General features: G+C 41.0%; 1 protein-coding gene across 16 annotated transcripts in view; it reads left to right on the forward strand.

The window, feature by feature from the left end:
- The window catches only part of SVIL (supervillin), a 197,261-nt gene that overhangs the window by 67,579 nt on the left and 116,722 nt on the right, over positions 1-12,960 (forward strand). For 5 of the 16 annotated variants that reach the window (XM_075922625.1, XM_075922627.1, XM_075922626.1 and 2 more), the window contains one exon: positions 4,722-4,817. The exons of 10 other annotated variants lie outside the window; for them this stretch is intronic. The gene's annotated coding sequence lies outside the window, so the exon portion shown is untranslated. Of the gene's footprint in view, positions 1-4,646; positions 4,818-12,960 lie in introns of those variants that run through there. One more of the 16 variants, XM_075922629.1, reaches the window with a different exon arrangement.

A 12,960-nucleotide genomic window follows, 5' to 3' on the forward strand; every position in this document is an offset into this window, starting at 1 on the left:
TGTTATAGTTGAGTCATAGATTGAGGTACTTGGTACCACAGGGAATTAAGGTGCATTCTGCCAAGTTAATGGCTTTATTTGTGAGGGGGAGAATCTATGTAATAAGTAAAGCACTGGTCCCCAACACAGTGCCTGCGGGCACCATGGCGCCCGCCAGGGCATGTATGTGTGCCTGCCTAGTGACCAGAGCCAGCCTTGAGCCATTTTTGCACCCTTGCCCCTGGGAGCGCGGCGCATGCGCGGCCCCAAGAGGTTGGGGACCACTGGTGTCAAGAAATAGCATACAATAACCTGCATACACATCATTAAGCATCATTAGCTAATGGTGTTTTGCTCTGGAGATATATGTTCCAAGTAATGGTATGAAGGCCTTTTGAAAAAAACAGGACACTTGCTTATGTGTATTGGGTTCTCACTAATTTGTAGATTTTGTGTTTTAGATAGAAGAAAACTCACTGCTTTCATTTTTTTTTCTGATTAAGAGGTCAACCATCCCCAAAGAAATGGAGGGAAAAAATACTGCCATTGTCAATCTACTTGTCCTCCTCTGCCATTTCATTAATTTAAAACTTTAAGTGAGCTATAGCTTTAGAATGCAGCTGTGTAGTTGACAGCTCACCTTCCATAGGGTTTGTATTCAGACTTCTTTTCTCCACTGGGAGGGACTCTGCCCTCCAGACAGAATTGAAGGGAATAATTTACTCTTAAAGAAGCAGCAAGAAAGATTTTCTTCCACTTTTTAATGACACCTTCTTATCTTTGTGTTAACTCTAAGCTATCTAGTTGAAATAACTGAAACATTTGAAGGTCTCTGATTTTAGTGAACAAAGCATGTTCCAGTTGGCATCTGCCTTAAGCAGATAAGGCTGCTGTTAGATGTAGTCCTTGGAGAGTAATTTGGGTAGAACAAACTTTTCAAAGTTCCTCATGTGATGTTTACTTAACAAGCTTGGATATTTAAAAAAAAAATCATGTGCTGGTAGTAATACCAAGGATGTTCTAGGAGAAAAAATTCAGGCCACATGAGTTTATTGTGCAACTAGTATGTAATCTCCACAGGATTCGACATGTTGTAACATATGACTAATGAGATTCTAGTTTCTGAAACTTTCTTACAGAATTTATTCAGGTACTTGGAGAAGTGCTGTGTAGATTTTTTGCTAGACCAGAGAAAACTCTGCATGCCAAAGAGCAGTGGGGAGTTAACATATTGTTTTTGTGGTTTTAATTATTACCAGATGCTCACTGTGATTATACCTGCAAAATCTACTGTTAGAAAACTACTGACATTCAACTGACAGATGCAGGGTCTCATTTTTGTTTAATCATATTGGTCTCTTCAAATGTAAGTTAAATTATCTTCCAAAAAAGTTAAGTTCTATTTTCCCCGGTGGTGAATATAGGGTATAAGGTGCAGTATTTCAAAATGAGATTAAATACAGAAGAAATGCTCTAAAGAATGTTAAGATTTCACATGCTTTACATGAGTTTTCTTTTCCAGGTCTCTGACTTCTGGTAATCTGTTCCATTAAGCTGCCAGGGAAGACCTCAAATAGTATTGTACATACTCTTAATTAACTTCTTTAAACAAATTACCTCAACAGTTCTATTATACTGGAACCTAGGAAGCAGGGCTAGCATTCACCAATTGGGATTCATCAGGTATTAACTAGGACTGAAAACCAGCTGAACTTTTAAAATCCAACAAGATTGCCTTTCAAGCCTATTACCACTGATAATTCAATAACTGGGCACTGGAATGGTGGTCTTGTGCTTACAATGTGGGACTGACAGTAGGGACATCTAGGTTCAGTTCCTCTGATTTTTGGTGTCAAAGGTTACGTCTGCACTGCCAAGAAAAGTCAGAAAAAGATACGCAAATTGTGGTTTGCAATTTGCTTATCTTTTTCTGCTTTTTTTCCCCCAAAGAGGCTTTTCTGAAATTTGGCCCATCTACACGGGGCCAAATTTCAGATAAAACGCCTCTTTCAGAACATCTCTTATTGTTCCAACCAAGAGGAATACATGGATGCCGAAAGAACACATCCACTTTTTTAAAAAACTGCTCCAAAAAAGCGGACACATTCCTTAGATACAGCAGAGCTAAAAGTTCTGCAATTGAAACATAGCCAAAGTCACTTAATGTGTGAGTCTTCATTTTTTCCTCTGTAAAACTGTGCAAGTAACTATTGCCTAATGTGTGCTACAAGGCTTAGTAGGCTTATTTGGAGGGTGCTATATAAATTCGCTAATGAATAACATGTTCAGATAACTAAACCCCTCAACGTCTAACTTGCTGCCTCAGCTAAGACCCAGTTGTTTGGTCTCAAAGCCAGTAGCAGACTTAGAAACCTGTGATCTGGCTGCTAGTGAGGAACAGTCATGCTTCAAGTTTGGTTATATTAGCAATATATATATTGGTTTGAGTTGCCACTAGCCACATGTACTATACACATGCTGAAAGGTTAGATGGTTGCAGGGAAAGGGTGATGTCAAGCTGCACTCAATGTGTGTTTTATATCCACACTATTTAGAAGGCATGTAAAGATGCTGGCCAAAATTTGAAAGGTGGAGTTAAGGGAAGAAATACAATACACCACATGTTTTTCAGAATCCTGTTTGTACATTGCTAATTTATTTCAAAATTGCTAAAAAGCAAAGCATGTGTTCTCTGTTGAAGAGCATAGCATCCAAATTGGTGTTTCCAATTGTTCTTTCCTCCTCCAAACTCCGAGAGGCTGGATTTTTCATAGGGACTAAAGGCAGCCTATTTACTTTGCAAGCCATTGGGATTTAAACACCCAGCCTTTTGGGCCCCATTAAAAAAATCACAGCCTAAAACATGTCACGGCTGAACTTGAACGTTTAGATTATGTAAATAGACATTTTTAAATTAATTTTTTCCTTAGAACCCAGGAAGCAGCTAAGCAGCATTTCATACTCTTCAGTTCCAAAGTAACTTTCCAAAAAGTTTTATCTTGTAACTGTAGTGCCCCATAAAATTGCATTGCCAGACCAGCCTATGACTAAATTATTGCAGCTATGGGTTGAACTGGAGCTTGTCTAATTAAACACTGTAAGCTTAGTTCACTACCTCTGAACAGACTGACCCTGGAAAACACTAGTGAAAATAATTACTATGCCTTGCTGATAAAATCATGGTCTGGTATCATTAATTTGATTTTAGAGCTCCATAAATTAAAATATAAAAGCAATGAAAGCACAAAACAACAATGCTGTAAATGTCAAAGTTAACAACAAACATATTATTATGTTAACTGAAAATAGTAATTTCGTATAGGAATGGCTTTGTTTTGTCAAACTTCCATATGGGCATTTTAAAGGGTAGGCAGAGTATTAGTGAGGGGCTCTCACTTTTTAATGAGTGCTTAACCTGTCTGTTTAGCTGCAGAAATAACTTTGCAATGATTGAGTAGAGCCAAGTGTAAAAGAACCATTAAAGCAAAACCCTGGCTTCAAAAAACAGAACCCCGCCTTTGCAGATTTTCAGTATAATGGTGCTTTCAGTAAGCTTTAAATTCGATACACTAATTAGCTAAAATATCAACATTTTATATAAAATGTGCAACTACAGATTTAAAAAAAATACTGCCTGTGACTTTACTAGTTTTAAAACTCAAGCATTATGGAGAAAATTAAAATACTTTACCTCCGGAAACTTATTCTTTCCACAAAATTGTTGCTTTTATCAGAAATCCCTCTGAACGCAAAATAAATATAACCTTTTAAGGTTTTTGCTTCAGAGAATATTTTAAGAATACTTTGATTAGAAAAGTACTTTCATAAAATTTAATTTCAGTCTATTTTGCCATTTTGATCTTCTGAAAAGGCCTACTGACGGGGTGGGCGAAATTGCCTCAAGGCCAGAGCCCTGCGTCCTTTAAATTGCTGTTGAGTGCTAGACAATAGCGATGTGAAAGCTTAACCAGTAAGCATCACCTGTAATAGTAATGGGTGATGCTTACCGGTTAACCGGCGGGCATTGGAGCAGTTACTTGCCCACTGCGGGCTGGGGGCTGTTCCAGCCCTGTGCGGCCCACCACAAACAGGAGTTGCTCTAGCTGTCCAAAGCAGCCACATCTGCAGCGGGCCTGGGTGCATCACAGGCAGGGGCTGCTTCTGTCTAGAGCAGCCGCTGTCTGTGGTGATGATGGGGATACTGCAGCTTGGCCACGGCGGTTTGGGGGGGACTGGAGGGCTGCTCCAACCCAGCCTGCCTGGAGCAGCCCCTCTACCCCCTTCTTTAATTGGTTATCCAGTTAAACAGGATTTTACATCCATACTAAGCTGCATGCTCTGGGTGGACCTGAGAGCTGCCAGGTCGAGGTGGTGAGGGGAGAGGTTCATTGTAGCTGCTCTGAGTAGTGCTGAGGGCTTGCTATTGCTTATCACCAGGGCTCAACAATCTATTGAATCTACTTGCCCATGGCGAGTAGATTTCAGCCCGGCACCCCGTTTTCCAGCGGCACATGCATGCGCAATGCGGCTCTTGCGCATGCACAGTGTGGGGCTGGTGAGCGGCTTTCACTGCAGTTCGGCGAGCTCTGCTTATCACTATTGTTTTTTACTTCCATACAATTGAGGGGAAGGGGGGAAATGTAATAAACACTTATCTGATTTGACAGCATTATCCTGTAGCTTTTAGAATGGAAGTCACTGACTGAAGTATGGCTCTGAAGTAAACAGAATGTTGCTTTCAGACCTTTCCAGGTTATTGTATGGCCTCTACTATGATACTGAACATGGATGACTGGATTCCAAACATGATGCGTCACACACCTTTACAAGTCCAACAGGTAAAAGGATATAAAGAAATACCGTGTGACAATATAATTTTATACAAGTAAAGATTACGCACAGTTTTTAACTTCCAACTTGGTAGTTTGGCCCTTCTGGCTTCTTGAAAAAGATGGCAGTGTTGTCTCTATCACGTTACTGTTGGGATACAGTGCCCCTTGTTAGTTATTTTAATGTTATGTGACAGGTAATGTCCTCTGAAACCTTTATTTATGAACGTATCTGTGGGGAGGCTTCCTGCAATCACTAATCTGGGTTGAATTAGGGGAAGGTATTTTGAAGTTGCACAACCCATAAGGGTATTTCAATCAGCACTTTCTTCATGACTGTTTTTGGTTTCTGATAAGTGACAGGAGATGGATCACTTGATGATTACCTGTTCTGTTCATTCCCTCTGAAGCACCTGGCATTGGCCACTGTCGGAAGACCAGATACCGGACTAGATTGACCATTAGTCTGACCCAGTATGGTGGTTCTTCTGTTCATATATACTATTTGGGGATTGTCAGAACACTGTTAATTGAAGAGCCACTGGAAATGCCTAACCTAATTCCAGATTAGGAAGAAGAAAAACACTGATAGCCATGGCTACACCTGTATGTGGTGGTTACTGCTGATAAACTAGTGCTCTATGCTCAAAACTTAGATCGAACTAGCTATGTTACTCACGGATGAAAAATTTAAACCTCTGAGAGAGAGAGAGAGGGAAAAAGGGCATAAGCATGGTGTTCACACTTTTAAACTGATGGAAGAATGCTTCTGTTGACCTAGCTACAGCCTCTTGATGGAATAGATTGCTACAGAGATGGAAAATCCCTTTCTGTCCCTGAAGTAATTATGCTGTCTGTAACTATTAATTTCTGCCACTTATTCTTTATGAATACATTCTAATTCCTAGTGGCCAATTTCATTTCAATTGACCATCTACATCAGGGCTGTCCAAACTTTTTTCAAAGAGGGCCAGATTTGATGAAGTGAACATGCGTGAGGGCCGACCATTTTGCCTGACATTCTTTGAACCATTAAAATTAAATGCAGATTAACTATTTTATGCAAAGTTTATTGCAAACGGCATACTTTTCATTTCATCACATGGATGACAAATCTAAACAGGTGTTAAATCACTCTGCCTTTCATATCTGAAGGCCAGATGAAAAAAAAAATCCAGGAAGCTGAAATATATGTCAGGAACATTGTAAAGTACATTACATATTATTGGTAATAAAGGTTGTCTGTCAACTTTTAAGTTCAAAAAATATGAACAGGAACATAACACCAAGTATACATGTTGTGTCCAAATATATTTATAACTGATTTAGACCAACTGACATTAACTGAGATTTTACAATGTATTCATCTCAATACATATGGATTCATTGGGAGCCATAAAAGATAGAAATTGCCAAATTACCTGTGGGGCCGTATTAAACTGGAACACGGGCCGCAATTGGCCCACGGGCTGGACTTTGGACATGCCTGATCTACATCCTGCATTACACCTTCTTAACAATGGGGATAATTTTGCGTTTTCCTCAGACCCATTGTTTGCTTTCTTAGATGTGAATAAAGAAGAGCTCTGTGTAGCTCAAAAGTTTGTACCTTCTAATAGAAGTTGATCTATTAGAAGGCATTACCTCACCAACCTTGTCTCTCAATACACTTGGCATACAAATTTTTGAAGAGACCTCCGTAAATTATCAGTGGGATAATTACATGATATGAGGGATGTAAAATCCTGTTTGACTGGTTAAACGTAATGGCTGACTCATAAAACTTAATGTTTAATCGATTAACGGATAGAAGGGAGGCATCTGCAACCTGGCCGGAGTGGAGCAGCCCCCTGCCGTGAAGAGGGGCTGTGCCATCCAGTTGGAGCTTCTCTGCCTGCAGCGCACCCAGGCCAGGCCTGCCATGGACAGCGGCTGCCTTGGCCGGGCTGGACTAGCTATGCGCACGATGGGCTCTGCAGGCTGGAGCAGCCCCCTGCTCGTGGCAAATGGGGAACTGCTTCAGCTCCTACCGGTTAACCAGAACTGGTGTCACCTGTTAAGTGTAAGGCTTATCAGTTAATTGGTTAACCATTTACATCCCTGTCTCTTATTCATTTTACTAACTTCTCATATGAGAGGATGTACAGATCCAGATGACTGTAACATTAAAATGGATAGGGCACACGAGGCATTTGTTCAAAGCATCTGAATTATGCATATTAATATTCATAAGACAATATTCATAAAGCATGCAGGGGGAGGAACTGTCACAGCTGGGTCCTGCCATGAGGACAGGGGACGGACTTGCTGTCTTCCTGAGGGTTCTTCCAGTTCATTATTCAGTGATTCTGTGTTGTGTAACTAAGTGCAGCATTGGATGCTACTGTTGTGGGCAGTGCAAAATAAAGAACTCCCATCTGAATTTATCATTTAAGTTTTTTTGACATGCAAGCAAAAACTTCACACTACCATAACTCTTCTTGGTATTGGACTTTATTGAATGTGTCTCAGACTTTTTTTAGCTTCTGTAATGTACCAGTTTCCAGCAGGCCTGTAGCATGTTTTGGAGTAAGATGGGTATATGAAACAATTGTCTGAACAAATCTTTCACAATTCTTATGTAAACTGTTTGGACTTGTGAAGGATTTGCTTCTATATGTGGGAACAGCCTTGAAATTTTCTTTTAATTCAAATGGCATGTAAAGAGAGTGACAAGGGAGATTAAAGAAAAAAAATTAGCTTAAAAGCCTGTAATAGAGACATGTGAAAGAGACATTTGCCCCATGTGAAAGAGACATTTCACCCATGTGAAAGAGACATTTGCCAAGGAAGAAGATTAACAGGTATCTAATGTGTGGTATTCAGATATTTGCTTCTCCTGCTAATCTGTGTAAAGGACTTAGATGGAAGGGCCAGCTACAGACAAGGTACATTTCTGACAGCATATAACTAGGTTTGTAATAAACACACATGGCAATGATTGGAAGTGGCATTGTCACTGGGTTTATATAAATCCTTAAAAGTGCAATGTAGGCAAATTAGTATCAATGAAAGAGAAAGGGCCAAGCAGCGAGGTAGAAATGTTTGCGGATGATACTGAACTGTTCAAGATAGTCAGACAGAAGCAGACTGTGAAGAGCTACAAAAAATCTCACAAAACTAAGTTATTGGGCAACAAAATGGCAAATGAAGTTTAATGTGGGTAAGTGTAAAGTACTGCACGTTGGAAAAAATAACCCCAACTATACATATAATATGATGGGGGCTAATTTGGCTACGACAAATCAGGAAAGAGATCTTGGAGTTATCGTGGATAGTTCTCTGAAAACGTCCACACAGTGTGCTGCGGTGGTCAAAAAGGCAAATGGGATGTTAAGAATTAAGAAAGAGATAGAAAATAAGACACAGAATATCTTACTGCCCCTGTATAAAACTATGGTACGCCCCCATCTTGAGTACTGTGTACAGATGTGGTCACCTCACCTCAAAGATATTTTGGCCTTGGAAAGGGTTCAGAAAAGGGCAACTAAAATGATTAGGAGTTTGGAACAGGTCCCATATGAAGAGAGGCTAAAGCGACTGGGACTTTTCAGTTTGGAAAAGAGGAGACTGAGGGGGGATATAATAGAGGTATATAAAATCATGAGTGGTGTGGAGAGGGTGAATAAAAAAAAAAGTTATTCATTGTTCCCATAATTTCATTTGGTGTCCTCTAGTCCTTATATTATCAGGTAGCAAGTTGAAAACTAAGAAGCGAAATTTCTTCTTCACACAGTGTATAGTCAATCTGTGGAACTCTTTGCCAGAGGAGGCTGTGAATGCTAGAACTATAACAGAGTTTAAAGAGAAGCTAGATAAATTCATGGAGGTTAGGTCCATAAAAGGCTATTAGCCAGGAGGTAGGAATGGTGTCCCTGGCCTCTCTCTGTCAGAGATGGATGGCACGAGACAAATCGCTTGATCATTGTCTTCGGTCCACCCCCTATGGGGCACTTGGTGCTGGCCACTGTTGGCAGACAGGCTGCTGGGCTAGATGGACCTTTGGTCTGACCCAGTATGGCCATTCTTATGTTCTTATGGGTCATTATGTTCTTATGTTATGTTCTTATGAATAGGTAATTGAAGTTGGGAGAATATTGAGTAGTAGTGATAAAAATGCTAATGGTATTTATAGAGATGGCAAAATACTGTACTAGGTTAACTAGTTTAATAATTACCTTGTCAAGGAGACTATGGTAAGATTATACTGTGTGGAAAAGCCTTACTAGGAAGTCTTCTCTTCCTTGTGTTTCATAAATTGATCCAGGAACTAAAAATATATTCATTATATAGCAGCGGTCGGCAACCTTTCAGAAGTGGCGTGCTGAGATTTAACTTCTTCACTTCTATTTACAGGTCTGCATGCCATTGATACTTTTAAAAGCCAATAATAGTCCTACTTACATTTTAGCAGCTTCATTAATAAATAAAGTAAGATGCAGATCTTACCTTTTAGTTTGATCCTTGGCTTTGCTTTCCCTTGCTGAGTTCTCTGATTTCGGGCTCGTAGTTTGATACTTTAAGCAACACACAAGCTTCTGTCTCCAGTGCCACTATGCAGGTGATGTCAGAAGAACAGTCGCCTGATTCCCCACTGCAGCAGCAGCCACCATCACAGCAGCTCCATGGCACTCCCATGCCACACCACAGCCCCACGTTAAACCCCAGCAGCCACCCTGTGGCCTGCCCCAGGAGCAGCTACCATGAAGCCCTAGCCCAGGTCTAGCCCTTTCTCAGGGCTGAAGCTGGGGCCATGGCCATGTGGTGACTTCCCAGCTGTCCTGGATGGTGGCCCCGACTGCCTGAGGAATAGCTGCCATGCAGTCCATGTGGTCCCAGGCCGGCCCCAGCTGCTGGAGGAGCCGCAGAGGAACTTCCTGCCACTGCCACTGGGTGCAGTGCAACCTAAACTGCTGCCAGGGAAGTGGGAGGGCACTGGCCGCTCACGCACCACGAAAGCCCCGCACGGCCCAATTTGTAGTCTCCTCGCCTGCCCCCTGGAGCTGGTGCTGCAGCCATAAGGCTGCAGCAACAGCGCAGGCTCCCTGCTGTGTGGGGTGGGGCTTAAACTCCCACCACAGGCGACTCAAAATTGCCTTGTGTGCCACTTATAGAATGTGTGTCGTTCGTTGCCGATCCCTGGTATATAGAAATTAAGCGTTTACTTTTATCTGTTAAGTAAACATCTCTACTTAAGGTGCAGAGATTGACCATCCTCTTCTGTTGTGTTGGTCACAACTGCTAGTTACCCTCTTAAAAAACTGCCAGTTATTTTAAATAGTACTGTGTATTTGTGGTAATCCCTAAGGTAAGGGAGTACTGCAAATACTAGGGTAATCTCAGATAAATAAGCTAAAATGATACATTTGAAGAACGGACACTGCATATAAAGGATTGATTCCCTTTCAAGAGATGAAGTTATCAATACGTTCCATGTTAACAATATTAAATGTTCCCTTAAAAAAACTGAGTGGAGTCTAAAGAGAACTGTGGCAAACAGATGTGAATGGAAGTTTCTGTGAGTTGGGTATGATATGTTGGAATACTTGAGTTCCCAGTAAGGGATTGTTCACCCTCTGCTTTGTAACACTGGGTATCTTTTGTGGCTGTGCAGTTTTAGTCCAGGGTCCAGAAATCTCACTCTGGTGTTGCTCAACCTGATTTCTCTTTGTAGGCTGACCTTAGTACTCTTCCGACCCTGAATTTGCCCCAAAACCATTCTTCTACAGGGACCTGTCCCTTTCACTTGACTCTCACAGTGACAGTGTTTGTTTGTAGCCTTTACCACACTCCAGGCTTGTTAGCTTTCTAGAAACACTCACTTAACTGAACTTACACAGCACTGGTGATTTTTATAATGATAGCAAAAGAAGTTTCTCTCTCTATAGCGTATCACTTTGTCTGAGGCTGCCTTTTTTTAAAAAAAAAAAAAAAAAAGCAAACATGGTTACAAGCGAGTAAAAATGAAAACAGACTTGTTTATCACCTTTACCTTGGCAAGGCTGTCTGGTCTTAAACATGTTTTAGTAACTTCATACAAAGACCCATTTGTAACTTCATTTATACAAACACATTCATTGTGAATAACCAGCATGTTAACTTGCAGCTGATATACACTACTAGGAAATATGCTTTGTGAGGTAAGGTTTGAATACAGGGTCACTCAAGCTTGTAATTCATAATACATATGCATTCTTGGTGGCATTAAGCTTCAAGTAACTTCTGGACAAGCTATGTCCAGTGAGTACTTTTAAGGGTACAACTTACTGCCACCCCACCCTGTATTGATCACATCTCCAGTTAGGCATAAGGTATCGTGAAGGAGACCGCAAGGCAACCTGCCTGAGAAGAACATCGCATTCATCTTGGAGGGTTCTCATTTAAGCTGGCTGTGGCTTGGCAAATGTCGACAAATATTTCCTCTGGGAGGAAAGCCCTGATTTGTTCTCAGCTCAAGATATCCAGAGTGATTGATTGTTTTCTAGAATAGATTTCCTTCCCCCTCCCTACTTCAGTTTATAATTATCAGTGTCACCTTGTGCACCCCTTTTCTGTCTACATCCACACCTTGTATCTTAGCTTTTCCTTGAATTTTAAGAGCAGGGCCTGCACCATTGTTGTGTAGTACAGTGCCTAGCAGAGGAAACTCTCACCCAGGGCTGGCAACAGACTTTTCTGGGCCTTGGAGAGGAGAGGTCCAGGCACCTGAGGGATGGGGCCTCTGACAAAAGAGCAGCCAGCCCGCAGCATCACTGGGTCCATCGGCATGGACTCTGGGCCTTTTTAAATCGTGGGACTCCGGGGTAACTGTCCCCTTTTCATGCACAGGTGTACACCCCCTCATCCCATTAGTGGTTCTGCTCTCACCTGTTAAGTGCTTTCCCTATAAAAATAAGTCAGCACACTTTTTTTTGCCGGGGGGGGGGGAGGGGGAGGGGGGAATCATCTACCTCTTGTTGAAACTACAGGAAATTTGCAGGATAGGGATTTTGAATCACATTAGAGGTATAATGTAAGAAGACAAAGGAACAGGAATGAAGCTTTGCTGAAACATTTATGCCTTTGCACTAGAATGAACTCTTTGGTTGTGCTAGTAGTATAACTGGCAGCTTGATCTTATGCTTTGAATTAGGAGGATCTTTTATCAAGGATGGTGCCTGAATATAAATTATGACTGACAGCGCATTTCTAATGTGTTTTGGATTATATCTTGGGGTTGGAAAAACCACTAAATATTCTTTCCCAAAGGTGTTTTTTTTTCCACTTCCTTTCTGAATTGCTGTATTCTCTAGTTACTAATGATGTACTTTAAAGCTATCTTGGAATAAACATTTGAAGTGGGAACTATTAGCTTACAACTTTATAGGCAGCTTTCTTTGCACTGTTTGACACTTACTGTACAAATGCCCTTGGATTTTAAACTGTATACAGACTAGCAAATTTCACAAAAACTTGCTCTAACTATAGCATCCTGAACTGATTTTCAGTATTAGTTAAACATTTAAAATTCCAGGCCTTGCAGCAACCAGGGAAATAAGATTCCCAGTGTGCAGTTGGTTCTTCCTTTGAGCCAGATGATTGTATGCAAAATGGAAACCTCTTTTTGCTTGGCTGTTTCTTGTTAGCAGTGAGGGAATTGAGTAATTGGCACTTAGGTTCAGCTCTTCTGACCTCCCATATAACCAGAGTTTAGGTTAAACTTATTTTAGATAAACTGTTTCTTAGAAAAAGGGTTTGGTTAGCATTTGTTATTTTACCAGAAGTCATATACTTCCCTCCTGCTGAACCAGAGAGCTTCTAAAATAAAAATTCTTGTGGAGCTATCAAATGGGATGAGAGAGCTGTTAGGGAGTGTGTGCTCCTTTATACTACATTGTCACCATAGGATCAAAAAAATTTTTTGAGCCCAAGTTCTCCCAGCAGTGTGCTCAGGATCAAGCCATATATTCACATTACCTAAAATAATAAAATCAGACACATTTTTGTAGTTTACAAGCTTGGTGAGAGTTATAATCCCCTCTGCTTCTTCCTCCCTCCACTGCTACCCGCTATCTCCAACATGCCCCCAAAGCTGATAACTGTGACAAACCTATACACATTCATCCTTATTTAA

The sequence above is a fragment of the Pelodiscus sinensis genome, chromosome 2, assembly GCF_049634645.1.
Source record: "Pelodiscus sinensis isolate JC-2024 chromosome 2, ASM4963464v1, whole genome shotgun sequence".
Classification (NCBI taxonomy): domain Eukaryota; kingdom Metazoa; phylum Chordata; order Testudines; family Trionychidae; genus Pelodiscus; species Pelodiscus sinensis.